Genomic DNA, 16,005 nt, shown 5'->3' with positions numbered 1-16,005 from the left:
GGGAGTTTTCACTCTCTGAATAATGGCCTTTGGTGAACAAGAAATTTTAATATTAACAAAGTACAATTTATTAATGTTTCCTTTTGCTGCATAAACATTTGGTGTCATATTTTAGGAAACCATTGCCAAATTGAAGATCATGAATGTTTGCCCTATGTTTTCTTCTAAGAGGTTTATAATTTCAGTTTTTAAGTTTGTTTTTAATCCATTTTGAGTTAATTTTTATATATGTTATGAGTGATCTAACTTCATTATTTTGCATGGGGATATCTAGGTTTCCCAAGACCATTTACTAAGGAGACTCTTCCTTTCCAATTGTATACTTTTGGCACCCTAGTAGAAAATTAATTGAATGTATATGTATGGACTTATTTCTGGAACCTATATTTTTTATTACATGTATCTATAAGCCTATCCTTATGCCACTACCACAGTGTTTTGATTGCTATAACTTGGTAGTAAATTTTGAAATCAGAGAATGTAAGTCTTCCAACTTTGTTCTACTTTTTCAATATTGTCTTGGTTATTTGAGGTCTCTTTAAATTCCTTAGGAATTTTATAATGGGTTTTTCAATTTCTGTAAAAACATCATTAAGATTTTAATAGGCGTTTTGTTGAATTTGTATATAACTTTCAGTAATACTGTTGTCTAAATAATATCAAGTTCTCCAATTCATTCAGACAGGATATATTTTCATGTTTAAAGTATTCTTTGTTTTGTTCTGTTTTACAGCAATGTTTTGCAGTTTTCTGTGTACTAGTCTTGTGATGCCTTAATCAAATTTATTCCTAAGTATTCTTTTCTTTTTGATGCAACTGTATAATGACTTGTTTTCTTAATTTCTTGTTTAGGCTCTGGGCTAATTTTAACATGTTTTAACTCTATGTTTTATCTATTGACTATTACTAGAGATGAGGAAATTAGTACAGTAACACTTCTTTCATTGTCTTCTTTCTCCTATCATGAGAGAGTTGTGATTCTAGGACTCTAGGACAATCCTTAGCTTAAATTTGTGTTTATTGACCTATTTACCAAATTTATGTCATCTCCCTTGGGGAAAATTCTCTCATCAAAATTTGACCTTCAGAAATTATGTGAGAATTCATGTTAAAACCTGTTAAGTCAGTATTTTTCTATATTGTGACTTGCAGAATGCTAATTATCCTCTTTTCTTCAAATGGCCTTTGCTCTTTGTCAGCTTGGAAACTAACACACACACACACACACACACAGTTCTATTGGTATGACTTCACTCTACATCCTTTGCTTTTCTTCCATAAAGATCTGATCTACAGAAACAGTCCCCGTTCTTTTTTGGTATTGCCTATGTCCATAAGTTTATTTATTTATTCACATTATCTTTGCATATGTCTACCATAAAACTGAATTTTACTTTTGGAGAAAGCTGTATCATACTATAAATGTGAAATTATATTGGGATGTAACTATTATCTCTCATTTTGCTCCTTATTGCACAGATGTTTTTAAGTATATTCTGTCAGTTTGTGCCACTGTTTTAAATTGAATAGAGTGTTATCTATTACTATGTTGGGGGTGCCTTTCAAAAGAGGAAAGTGGAGTTAAAAATAGCTAAATTTCTAACATTTCTAACATTATTTCTACCTTGAAGTTGGAAGCACAGCTGCTTTTAATTTATATATTTATAGTATATCATGACATATATTACAAACCTGGTTCAGTTTTCTCTTCACAATCATCACCATTCCTACCATTTTCTATTTTTTATATGAAATGTGAATCACTGAGTCATTTTCCACAAAAAGTACTATAGACTTCATTAAGATTATATTTAATTCATACATTTATTTGTAGAGTTTTTAGCTTTATCATATTAAATCTTCCAGTGCGGGAATATTGCATGACTTTCTATTTACTTAGGAAATCTTCATGGATTGTTTTTCATTTGGGTCGTTCAAATTTAACCTTAGATTTAGTCTCACATTTTTTATGGTTTTGTATTCTTATGAGAAGGATACGTGTCTATAATATTTTCGAACTGACATTTGCTAGTAGATAGGTAATCTATATACTTTTTATGGTAATCTCATATATCACACTTTTCTGTACTATTTTATCAATTCTAAAATATTTTGTATTCATTCTATTAGATTTAAGTAGATGATCACAATTGCAAAAAGTCATAGTTTTGGCTGTCTTTCAAGTATATACCATTTATTTATTTTCCATTACTTAGTAAAATAGTAAATAGTATTGGAATATGAATGTGACATGTGGTGCTCATATACTTCCTTTTGCTTTATTAAGAAAAATTTAAAAAATTCTCATGTATAATATTTACAGGTAATTTATGAAAGTTGCTATCATAAAATTTGAGAAATTTAGAAATATTTTTTCTGTTTAAATAATTAGGAAATAGTGAAATTTACAAAATACAATTCTAGCATCTACTAAGGCAATCATATTTTTTCCTTTACTCAATTAATGTGGACAAATATTACTAAATGGTGGCTATATTTGGTGATCTAATATTTTACTTAGGAACATTAAATCTGATCCAAGTGAGTTAGTATCAAAATTATTTCTTTTTAGTCTACTGAAGTTTTATAACTGAGGATGTGATGGCTTCAGAGAATGAATTTGGAATCTAATCTGCATATTTCTAGGGACAGTAGCATCCATGCTTTTGTCTTTTCAGAATTCTTTCCATTCATCTTCTTAAATAAATCTTATATTTCTAAAAATGTTAAAGTTGTCTTCTTCAAATTTGATTCATTAAGCTATTTGAAAATTTATATACATTATTTAAGAGAGGAGTCCAATTTAAATATTTTTTATTTCTGCTTTAATGAAGTATAACTGACATATCAAAATTAACTATATTTAAGTTGTACAGTGTACCTTTTTAAGGTAAACAAAGTCATGGTTTAATATACATACACACTGTAAGATGATTACCACCATTAAGTTAATTAATCCATTCATCATCTCACATAGTTACCTTTTGTGTGTGTATGATAAAAACACTTCATATCTTCTCTCTCATCAAATTTCAAGTATGTGATACAATATTATTAACTATAAGCAGCATGATGTATATTATATTCTTAGAACTTATTCAGCTTATAAATGAAATTTTGTGTCATTTGACTAACATCTCTCCATTTCCCCTCCATTTCTCCATTTCCCAACCACCATTTGACTCTCTGGTTCTAGGTGTTTGATTTCACTGATTCCACATATTAGTATTCCACAATACAGTATTGTCTTTCTGTGTTTGGTTTATTTCACTTAGCATAGTGTTCTCCAGGTTCATCCATGTTGTCACAAATGACAGGATTTTCTCCTTTTATGACTAAATAATATTCAATATATTATATATTAAATATGGAATGTATAATTATATATAATTATTTATATAAATATAATTGTATATGTGTATATATTGTATACACATATAATTGTATATGTGTATATACACATATATATGTGTATATATTGTATAGTGTATATGTGTGTGTATATATATATATATATAATTTATCCATTTATGTGTCAACAACAGACATTTCAGTTGTTTCTATGTCTTGGCTATCATTATTTATAAAGCATTATTATTAACATTATTCATGTTGTAGTGAACATGGGAATGCACATATCTCTTTGAGATCCTGATTTAATTTTCTATGGATATATACCCAGAAGTGGTTTGCTTAGATCATATAGTATTTCTGTTTTTAACTTTTTGAGGAACATCCATACTGCTTCCCATAATGGCTGTACTAATGTACATCCCCACAAACTGTACAAGTGTTCCATTTTCTCTGTACATTTGCCAAAACTTATCTTTCGTGTTTTTGATAATTGACATTCTAAAAAATGTAAGGTAGTATTTCATTGTGTGTTTTTTAATTTTTTTAAATGTTTATTTATTTTTGAGAAAGGGAGAGACAAAGTGCAAGTGAGGGAGGGGCAGAGAGAGGGAAACACAGAATCTGAAGCAGGATTCAGGCTCTGAACTGTCAGCACAGACCCCGAGGTGGGGATTGAACTCACAAACCATGAGATAATGACCTGAACCAATGTCAGAAGCTTAACTGACTGAGCCACCCATGTGCTCCTCATTGTGGTTTTGATTCCCTGATGGTTACTGATGTTGAACACATTTTCATATACATGGTGGCCATTTGTAGGTTTTCTTTGTAGAAATGTCTATTCAAACACTTTGCCCATATTTAAATTGTGGTATTTGTTATCTTGCTATTGAGTTGTAGGTGTTCCTAATATATTTTGGATATTATCCTCTTATCAGATATACATTTTGCAAATATTTTCTCTCATTCAAAAGATGGCCTTTTCATTTATTTGTTTCCTTTACTGTAGAGAAGCCTTTTAGTTTTATGTAGTTACATGGTTGATTTTTCTCTTTTGTTGCTTGTGCTTTTGGTGTCATACCCAAAAATTCATTGTCAAGACCTATGTCAGTTAGCTTTTTTTCTATGTCTCCTCTATGATTATTACATTTACGTCTTCAATCCATTTTGAGTTAATTTTTGTAAGGATTCAGTTTCATTATTTTGCATGTGGATATCTTTTTGCCAAAAATATTAAAGAGACTATCCTTTCAGTATTGTGTATTTTGGCAACCTTGATGAAAATTGTTTGCATATGTATGGAATTGTTCCTCAGCTCTCAGTTCTGTTCCATTGGTTTATATGTCTGTTTTTTTATGTCAATAACATACTGTTTTGATTATAATAGCTTTGTAATATAGTTTGGAATGAGGAAGTTTGATGTCTCCAGCTTTGTTCTTTCTCAAGATTGCTTCAGTTATTCAGGGTCTTTTGTGGTAGTATATGAATTTTAGGATTGCTTTTTCTTGCTACTGTGAAAAACGCCATAAGAATTATATTGAATTTGTAGATTATGTTGAATAGCATAGAGAATTTAACAATATTAATACTCCCAATCCACAAACATGGAAACAAATATTTCAATTTATTTGTTTCTTTTTTCATTTCTTACAGTTTTAGTATACAGATTATTAACCTTTATGGTTAAATTTATCCCTAAGTATCTTATTATTTTTAATGCTATTATACATAGAATTGTTTTCTTAATTTTATTTTTGGATAGTTCATTGCTAGCATATAGAAATGAAGCTGATTTTTTCTATATTGAGTTTGTGTCCTGAAGCTTTACTAAGTTTATTTATTAGTTCTAACATTTCTTTTTAATTTTTAAGGATTTTGTATATTAAAGATCATGTAAACCAAAGAAACAATTTAATTCTTTTCTCATTTGAACCCTTTTATTATTTTTTCCTAATTTTTTGTTTAAGACATCCAGTACTATGTTTGAATGGAAGTGGTGAGAGTGGGCACCATTATCTTGTTCCTGATCTTTGGGGTAATAATTTAGATTCTTACTAATAAGTATGTTGTTAGCTGTGGGCTTGTCCAAAAGGCCTTTATTATATTAATGTATATTACTTCTTTTACTATTTCATTAGAATTTTTATCATGAAAGGATGTTCGCTTTTTTAAAATTCTTTTTCTACATCTATTGGGATGATCATGTTTTTTATTCTTCATTCTGTTAATGTGGTATATCACATGTATTGACTTACATGCGTTGAACCTTTCTTTCTTCCCAGAGATAAATTCCACTTGATCATGGTGTATGATCCATTTAATGTGCTCTTGAATTTGTTTGTAGTATTTTGTTGAAAATTTTTGCCTCACTATTCATCAGGGATATTGGCACACAGTTTTCTTTCTTATAGTGAGTGCCCTTATCTGGTTTTAGTATCAAGGTAATGCTGGCCTTGCAAAATGAATTTTGGAGTTTTCTCTCCTCTTCAAATTTTTAGAATATTTTCAGAAGAATTAACATGAATTCTTCTTTAAGAGTTTGGTAGAATTCACCTGTGAAGTCTTGGGCTTTTCTTTGTTGGGAGGATTTTGATTACTGAATCAATCTCCTTACTCATTATTAGTCTGTTCAGAATTTCTATTTCTTCATGTTTTAGTCCTGGTAGGTTGTATGTTTCTAGGAATTTATGTTGTCTAATTTGTTGGCATATAATTTTTCATAGCAGGATCTCATGATATTCTGTATTTCTGTTGTATCAGTTGTAACATGCCCTCTTTCACTTATATTTTATTATTTGAGTTCTCTTTTTTTTCTTGGTAAGTGTATCTAGATGTTGGTGAATTTTGTCTATTTTTTTAATAAACCAACTCAGTGTCTTTGATATTTTCTACTGTTTTAATATTCTCTATTTCATTTATTTCTGCTTTATACTTTATTTTCTTTCTTGTGCTAACTTTGGGTTATTTTGTTCTTCTAGTTTCTGGAGGTATAAAGTTAGGTTGTTTATTGGAGATATTTATTTTTTCTTAACATATGCATTTATCACTATGAACTTCACTCTTAGAACTATTTATGGTGTATCCCATAAGTTTTGAAATGTTTCCATTTTTGTTTATTTCAAACTTTGTTTTAAGTTTCCCTTTGGTTACTTCTTTGAACCATTGGTTGTTCATAAATGTGTTCTCTAATTTCCATGTATTTGTTTATTTTCAAGTTCTATTTCTGTTATTAATTGTTAATTTCATATCATTGTGGATAGAAAAGACAGTTGGCATGATTTAAATCTTTTGCTAAGACTTGTTTTGTGACCCAGCATATGATCTGTGCTAGAGAATGTTCCATGAATGCTTAACAAGTATGTGTATTCTACTGCTATTGGAAGGAATGATATGTTCGTTAGGTTTTACATGGTCTAAAGTATGGTTGAAGTCCAAAGTTTCCTTATTGGTTTTATGTGGATGATGTATACATTGTTGAAATTGGTATATTGATGCCTCCTACAATTATTATATTTTTCTATTTCTCCCTTCAGTTCTGTTGGTATTTGTTTAGTATATTTATAAGCTCTGATATTGAGTGCATATATATTTATAATTATCTTATCCTCTTGATGTATTTATTCCTTTGTCATAGTATAATGACCTTTTTCTGTTGTTACAGTTTTTGACTTGAGATATATCTTGTCTAATATAAGTATAGCTACCTTTGTTGTCTTTTAGTTTACTTTTCATCTACGTGGGTTATCTTTTTCTATCCCTTTACTTTGAGACTATGTATGTCCTTAAAGCTCAAATGAATCTCTTATAGACAGCATATAGTTGGGAATTGTTTTTTTTTTCTTTTTTCTTTAAGGTGTACACTTTATTGAACTGGTCTCAAGTCAGTGTACAGGTAAGACCTGGCTGCCTTTGTGCCTCAACCATAGTCCAAGGGAGACTGAAAGTCTTCATACATCTCAGCTTGGAGGGACAAAAATGGAGGCTATGAGGGCCGACCATTCAAAGTAAAACAAAAAGAGCAAGTATTAAGACAACTATTTTAAAAATGCAGACTACTTAATTTACACAAAAGTAATGCTATCACCCTTCCTTGTATGGACTCCATGAGAACTGGCTCTTCTCAGGGAGAAATGGGGAGGCCTTTGGGAAGATTAGGGGCCTTCTGTAACAATGCACCTCATGATATTTGGAATAACTTTAAAAAAGAACAATGTAGAAAGTCATTGGCCACACAGTAGAACTTTGGAAATGCTTGTCGTAACCAACTGCTGTCACCTTTACTATTCCAGTTTTTAAATCTTGAGTCAAACACCAAAAAAAAATCCAAAAACAAAAAACAAAACAAATTTTAAAAAATAAATAAAGCCATGTTAATCTCATCTTGTTTTCTGCACAAGTTAGGGTTTGTTAAGAAATGGTGTATCATGACTAAAGTAACAGTCTGCCTAGAAGCATTTTCAGTGGATAATGTAGGGGCCCAACTCATCGTTCTCCTGCTTGCTGATCCACATCTGCTGGAAGGTAGACAGTGAGGCCAGAATGGAGCTGCTGATCCACAGTGTACTTGTGTTCAGGAGGTGTGAAGATCTTAATATTGTGCTGGGTGCCAGGACAGTGATCTCCTTTTGTGTCCTATCAGTGATTCTGGGGTGCTAAGTGGTTCTACCAGATAGTACCTTGTTGGTGTACAGGTCCTTGTGGATGCCAACATCACACTTCATGATGGAGCTAAAGGTAGTTTCACATATACCACAGGATTCCATGCCCAGGAAGGAAAAGTATTTTCATGTATACCACAGGATTCCATGCCCAGGAAGAAAGGCTGGAAGAACACCTTGGTGCAGTGGTACTGCACATAGCCAATGGTGATGACCTGCCTGTCTGGCAGTGCATACCTCTTTCTCAGGGAGGAGCTGGAGGCCACAGTGGCCATCTACTGTTCAAAGTCCAGGAGGATGTAGCACAGCTTCTCCTTCATGTAACACATGATTTCCTGTTTGGTAGTGGTGGTGAAACTATAGCCATATTCTATAAGAATCTTTATAAGGTAGTCTGCCATGTCCAATCCAGCTAGGTTCAGATGCAGGATGGTATGGGGAAGGGCATACCCCTCACAGATGGGCACAGTATGGGGTTCCCTGTCACCAGAGTCCATCATGATGCCAGTGGTAAGGCCAGAATAGGACAGGGACACGATGGCCTGGATAGTCACATGGCTGGGATGTTGGTCTCAAACATGATCTGAGTAATCTTCCCATGGTTGGCACTGGGGCTCAGGGGAACTTGGTCAGTGAGCATGGAGTGCTCCTTGGGGGCCACACAAAACATGTTGTATAAGGTGTAGTGACAGATCTTCTCTATGTTATTTTAGTTGGTGATGATGCTGTGGTGGATGGGGTACTTCAGAGTCAGGATGCCCTTTTTGCTCTGGGCCTCATCACTCATGTAGTAGTCCTCTGGCCCATGCCCACCACCATGCCCTGGTGCCAAGGAACATGCCATGATGGAGGGGAAGACAGCCTGGGAAGCATTGTGGGCTGTGAGGCCAGACGTGTACATGTTTATTAAATTTCAGCCACTCAATGACCTTTTATTGGAGAGTTTAAGTCATTTATGTTCAAAGTAATTATTGATACATAAGAACTTAGCAGCACTATCTTTTAAATTATATAATATATATATATTTATTATATATATAATTATATCTAATTATATCTATATAGAATTTAATTTGTATTTGTTTATAAATATGTTTAAATATTAAAATATATTATTTATAAATATATAAAATATATCCTTGGTATTTGCCTCATGTTTGTCTACCATTCTTACTCATTTCTGCCTCAATTTTAAGTGATTTTAACAATCTGAGGGTTGATGGGGGGTGGGAGGGAGGGGAGGGTGGGTGATGGGTATTGAGGAGGGCACCTTTTGGGATGAGCACTGGGTGTTGTATGGAAACCAATTTGACAATAAATTTCATATATTGAAAAAAATATTTTTAGTACTCCATTTTTAAAATGGCATATTGCCTCTACTTTTTAGCATTTGTATTGATTTCTTTAAGGATCAAAATGTGTATCCTAATCAGAATTAGTATTTTACCCTTTCACATAAAATAGAAGATTCTTATAGGAACATATGTCCATTTACCTCCACTGATTGTTCTGTTGTTTTCATATCTAGTTCCATGAATATTATAAAACATAAAATATAAAAAACCTTTGAAAACTCAGTTGTTTTTTACAGAAATTAAGAGAAAAAAGTAGTCTTTTATATTTAACCACATATTAACTGTTTCTGGTATTTTTATTCCTTCCTGGAGATCTGAAATTCCATCTGATATAGTTGTCCATTATCCTGAAAACTTTCCTCTAGGAATTATTTATTAAGGGTATTCTTGTAATTAATTCACTTACCTTTTGTTTATCTGAAAAGGTCTTCATTTTATATTCATTTATAACAAATGTTTTCTCTCTATAAATAATTTTATCATTTCAGAATCAAGTGGCCTCCATTGTTTCTGATGACAAGATCACAACAATTTTGTATAAAATTTTCTCCCTTTATAATATTGCTTCTTTTCTGTTTTCAAGATTTTCTCCATACTCTAGTTTTCATCAGTTTTAATATGATGTTTTTAGATTTAATTTTACTTGTATTTGTTTTAAATTTGCTGCATACTGATATTTTTCACCAAATTTTGGATGTTTTAAGGTACATTTTCTGATATGCTTTTTATTTTAGAGCAGTTTGAGATTTACAAAGTAATTTGAAGTTAGTACAAAGAGCTCCCATATACCACACACCAAGTTTCCCCTATTATTAACAACTTACCTACTATGGTACATTTGCTACAATTAATGAACCAATATTGATGCATTATTATACCTAAAAGACAAAATTTGGATTTATTAATTTTTACTTAATGTCATTATCTGCTTCTGGAAGATAATGCTTCACATGCAGTCTCATGTTTCTTTAAGTTCTTCTTGGCAGTGAGAATTTCTTAGACCTTTCTTCTTTTTGATTACGTTGATAATTTTGAGAAATACTGTATTGTAGAATGGCTACATTCATAGAAAATATGGAGTTTAAGATGTTTGATATTTTTCATGGTTAGATTGGGATTTATGTTTTGGAAGAATACCACAGAGACAAATTGCCATTTTCATCATGTCCTATCAAGGGTATACTCTATCAAAATTACTTATCACTGCTATTAACCATGAGTACACAGCTGAGGAAGTATTTGCTATTTTATCCACTTTAAAGTTACCTTTTCCCCCTTTTCATGCTGAACTCTTTGGAAAGAAGTCATTATGCACAGTATACACTCAAAGTGTGGAGAGTCATACTCTACTTTACTAGAGTTGGAACATCTACATGAAATATTGGGAATTTTTTTGCATGGAATATTTGTCTCTCATTCCTAATTTATTTATTTTTTCAAGAACTTGTTGATATCAGCATGAATGTGAAGGTATTTATCTTAAATATTGGATTATTATTTCATACAGCTTTACTTATTGTGTTGCTCAAATTTCTAAACAGCTTAGGCCATGGAGAACTCACACTTTAATTTGCTTCATTTAACAATTTGTTTTGAGTCATATTTTTAGCACTTTTTTTACTTTTTGGCACTAGAGGATCCCTTTTATACTTTCTTCCATAGTTCTAACTTAAGTTTTTCTTCAAAATTATGTCCTGAATTCTTTTGATTGGAGAGTGGTATTAGAAATCAGTATTTGGTAGTTAGGTGTGCACTTTGCTTTAGGGGTGGCATTACTTCTAGCCCTCTCAGCAACAGAGCATGGATGTGTGTGTGTGTGTGTGTGTGTGTGTGTGTGTGTATGGTGTGTATGTGTGTACTAACCCATGCACATAGATATCTATAAGTATTTTTATAATAAATCAGTTGTATCTATGTTAAGCTAAATATGGGTTTATATTGATGTTTCAAATTCTAATTTATTGACATATGGATCATGTTAGCCTCCTGCCCTTGCTTACTTTAACCTTCCACCCAACAGTGAGAAACCTGATTCCCTCTTAACACTATACATTTATTTAATTGCTTAATTCTTTCCTTTTTAAAATTTATTTTATTTTATTTATTCTCAAGTTAGCTAACATACAGTGTAGTCTTTGCTTTAGGAATAGATTCCAGTGATTCATCACTTACGTATAAAACCCAGTGCTCATCCCAACACGTGCCCTCCTTAATGCACATCACCCACTTTCCCCCACCCCCACACCCCACCCCCATCAACCCTCAGTTTGTTCTTTCAATTAAAGTGTATCTTATGGTTTGCCTCCCTCTGTTTTTATCTTATTTTTCCTACTCTTCCCCTATGATCATCTGTTAAGTTTCTCAAGTTCCACATATGAGCAAAATCATATGACATCTGTATTTCTCTGACTGATTTATTTCACTTAGCCTCCAGTTCCATCCATGTTATTGGAAATGGCAAGAACTCATTCTTTTCATTGCTGAGTAGTATTCCATTGTATGTATATACCACATATTCTTTGTTTTTTTAATTTTTTTTAACGTTTATTTATTTTTGAGACAGAAAGAGACAGAGCATGAACAGGGGAGGGGCAGAGAGAGAGGGAGACACAGAATCTGAAACAGGCTCCAGGCTCTGAGCTGTCAGCACAGAGCCCGACATGGGGCTCGAACTCACAGACCGTGAGATCATGACCTGAGCCGAAGTCGGACGCTTAACCGACCAAGCCACCCAGGCGCCCCTATACCACATATTCTTAATCCATCAATCAGTTAATGGATATTTGGACTCTTTCCATAATTTGGCTATTGTTGATAGCACTGCTATAAACATTGGGGTGAATGTGCCCCTTTGGATGAGCACTCCTATATCCTTTGGATAAATCTCTAGTAGTGTAACTCCTGGGTTGTAGGGTAATACTAATTTTAAATTTTTGAGGAAACTCCACTCTATTTTCCAGAGTGGCTGTAACAGTTTGCATTCCCACCAACAGTGCAAAAGGGTTCTCCTTTCTCCACATCCTCACCAACATCTATTGTTTCCAGACTTGTTAATTTTAGCCACTCTGACCAGTATAAGGTGGTATCTCAATGTAGTTTTGATTTGTATTTCCCTAATGATGAGCAATGTTGACCATATTTTCATGTGTCTATTTGCCATCTGGATGTCTTCTTTGGAAAAGAATATATTCATGTCTTCTTCCCATTTCTTCACTGGATTATCTGTTTTTCAGGTGTTGAGGTTGATAAGTTCTTTGTAGGTTTTTGATGCTAACCCTTTATCTGATATGTCATTTGCAAATATCTTCTTACATTTCATAAAGTGCCATTTAATTTTGTTGATTGTTTCCTTTGCTGTACAAAAGCTTTTTCCTTTTATTTCCCTTGCCCTTGGAAACATGTCAAATAAGAAGTTGCTGTGGCCGATGTCAAAGAGGTTGCTACCTGTTTTCTCCTGTAGGATTTTGATGGTTTCCTGTCTCACATTTAGGTCTTTCATCAATTTTGAGTTTATTTTTGTATATGGTGTAAGGAAGTGGTCCAGTTTCATTCTTCTGCATGTTCCTGTCCAGTTCTCCCAGCACCATTTGCTAAAGAGACTGTCTTTTTTTCCATTGGATACTCTTTCCTGTTTTGTCAAAGATTAATCGGCCATGTATTTGTGGGTCTGTTTCTGGGTTCTCTATTCTATTCCATTAGTTTATGTATCTGTTTTTATCCCAACACTATAATGTCTTGATGATTACAGGTTGTAATATAGCCTAAAGTCCAGGATTGTGATGTCTCAAGCTTTGGTTTTCTTTTTCAACATTACTTTGGCTATTTCAGGTCTTTTATGCCTCCATCCGAATTTTAGGATTGTTTGTTGTAGCTCTGTGAAGAATGTGGGGGCTATTTTGATAAGGATTGCATCAAATGTGTAGATTGATTTGGGGAGTATCAACATTTTAACAACATTTGTTCTTCCAATCCATGAGCATGGAATGTTTTTCCATTTCTTTGTGTCTTATTCAATTTCTTTCATAAGCTTTCTATAATTTCCAGCATACAGATCTTTTACCTCTTTAGCTAAGTTTATTCCTAGGTAATTTATGGCTTTTGGTGAAATTTTAAATGGGATTGATTGATATCTCTTTCTGTTGCTTTATTAGTGGTGTATAGAAATGTGACCATTTTCTGTACATTGTTTTTATACTTGTGACTTTGCTGAATTCCTATATCAGCTCTGGCAGTCTTTTGGTGGAATCTTTTGGTTTTTCCATGTAGAGTATCATATCATCTGTGAAGAGTAAATGTTTGACTTCTTCTTTGCCAACTTGGATGCCTTTTATTTCATCATGTTGTCTGATTGCTGAGGCTAGGACTTCCAACACTATGTTAAACAGTGGTGAGAATGGGTATCCCTGTCGTGTTCATGATCTCAGGGGGAAAGCTCTCAGTTTTTTCTCCATTGAGTCTAATATTAGCTGTGGCCTTTCATGTATGGCTGTTGTCATGTTAAAGTATGTTCCTTCTATTCCAACTTTCTTGAGGGTTTTTATTTAGGAAGGATGGGGTATTTTGTCAAAGGCTTTTTTCTACATCTATTGAAAGGATCATATGGTTCTTAAGCTTTCTTCTATTAGTGTGATGTATCACATTGGTTGATTTTCAAATATTGAACCAGCCCTACAGCCCAGGACTGAATCCCACTTAATACTGGTGAATGATTTTTTTACTGAACTATTTAATTTGATTTGCTAGTATCTTGTTGAGAATTTTTACATCCATGTTCATCAGGGATATTGGCCTGTAATTCTCCTTTTTAGTGTGGTCTCTGTCGGGTTTTGGAATCAAGGTAATGCTGGCTTCATAGAATGAGTCTGGAAGCTTTCCTTCCTTTTCTAATTTTTGGAACATTTTGAGAATAGGTATTAACTCTGCTTTACATGTGTGGTAGAATTCTCCTGGGAAGCCATCTGGCCCAGGACACTTATTTATTGGGAGATTTGGGAGATTTTTGATAACCGATTTAATTTATTTGCTTGTGATGGGTCTGTTATAATTTTCTACTTCTTCTTGTTTGAGTTTTGGTAGTATGTGAGTGTCTAGGAATTTGTCCATTTGTTCCAGATTGTCCAGTTGTTGGCATATATTTTTTAATAGTATTCTCTAATAATTGTTTTTATTTCTGTGGCGTTGGTTGTGATCTCTCCTCTTTCATTTATGATTTTATCTATTTGGGTCCTCTCTGGTTTCTTTTTGAGAAGTCTGGGTAGGGGTTTATCAGTTATGTTTATTCTTTCAAAAAACCAGCTCTTTGATTCATTGATCTATTCTACTTTGATTTGTTTTGTTTTGGAGTCCATATCATTTATTTCTGCTCTAATCTTTATTATTTTACTTCTTCTCCTGGCTTTGGGTTTTCTTTGCTTCTGCCTTTCTAGTTCATTTACGTGTAATGTTACGTTGTGTATTTTGGACATTTCTTGCTTCTTCGAATAAGCCTGAATTGCAATGTATTTTCCTCTTACAATGCATTTACTGTATCCCAAAGCATTTTCACTGTTGTGTTTTCATTTTCATTTGCTTCCGTATATATATAAAATTTCTTCTTTAATTTTATGGTTGACCCATTCATTCTTTAGTAGGATGTTCTTTAGCCTCCATGTATTTGGGGGCTTTCCAATTTTTTCTTGTGGTTCATTTCAAGTTTCATAGCATTGTGATTGGAAAATATGAACGGTATTATCTCAATCCTCTTATACTTGTTAAGGGCTGTTTTGTGACCCAGTATGTGATCTATTTTGGATATTGTTCCATGTGCACTTGAGAAGAATGTGTATTCTGCCACTTTTGTGTGAAAAGTTCTGAATATATTTGTTAAGTCCATCTGGTTCAATGTGTCATTCAGAGCCATTGTTTCCTTATTGATTTTATGTATAGATGATCTGCCCATTGTTGTAAGTGGAGTATTAAAGTCCCTTACCATCACAGTATTATTATCTATACATGTGTTTATGTTTGTGATAAATTGATTTATATATTTGGTTGCTACCACATGGGGACATAAACATTTATAATTGTTAGCTTTTCTTGATGGATACACCCCTTAAGTATGATATAATGCCCTTCATTGCTTGTTATAGTTTTTGTTTTAAAATTTAGTTTGTCTGATAGAAGTATGGCTACTCTGGCTTTCTCTTGGTGTCCAATAGCATGATAGATGGTTCTCCATCCCCTCACTTTCAATCTGCAGGTGTCTTCAGTTCTAAAAATGAGTCTATTGTAGGTAGAATATAGATGGATCTTGTTTTTTATTTTTTAATTTTTTATCCATTCTGATACTCTTTGTCTTTTGATTGGGGCATTTAGTCCATTTACGTTCAGAGTGATTATTGAAAGATATAACTTTGTGTTATTGTGTTATCTGTAGGTTTTGTGTTTGTGGTGATGTCTCTGGTCCTTTGTAGAGTTTGCTGCTTTCTACCTACAGAGTCCCTCTTAGGATCTCCTGTAAGACTGGTTTAGTGGTCATGACCTCCTTTAGTTTTTGTTTGTCTGGGAAAGCCTTTATCTCTCCTTCTATCCTGAATGACAGACTTGCTGATAAAGGATTCTTGGCTGCATATTTTTCCTGTTCAGCACATTGAATATTT

The 16,005-nt window shown here is 33.0% G+C and overlaps 1 pseudogene; it reads right to left on the bottom strand.

The window, feature by feature from the left end:
- Window positions 1-7,811: 7,811 nt before the first annotated feature.
- Window positions 7,812-8,913, bottom strand: LOC106980812 (actin, clone 302-like; annotated as a pseudogene).
- Window positions 8,914-16,005: the final 7,092 nt, after the last annotated feature.

This window comes from Acinonyx jubatus, chromosome X (genome assembly GCF_027475565.1).
Source record: "Acinonyx jubatus isolate Ajub_Pintada_27869175 chromosome X, VMU_Ajub_asm_v1.0, whole genome shotgun sequence".
Taxonomy (NCBI): Eukaryota; Metazoa; Chordata; class Mammalia; order Carnivora; family Felidae; genus Acinonyx; species Acinonyx jubatus.
Note: the sequence above shows the minus strand (reverse complement) of the source record. Positions and strands in the feature narration are given on the sequence as shown.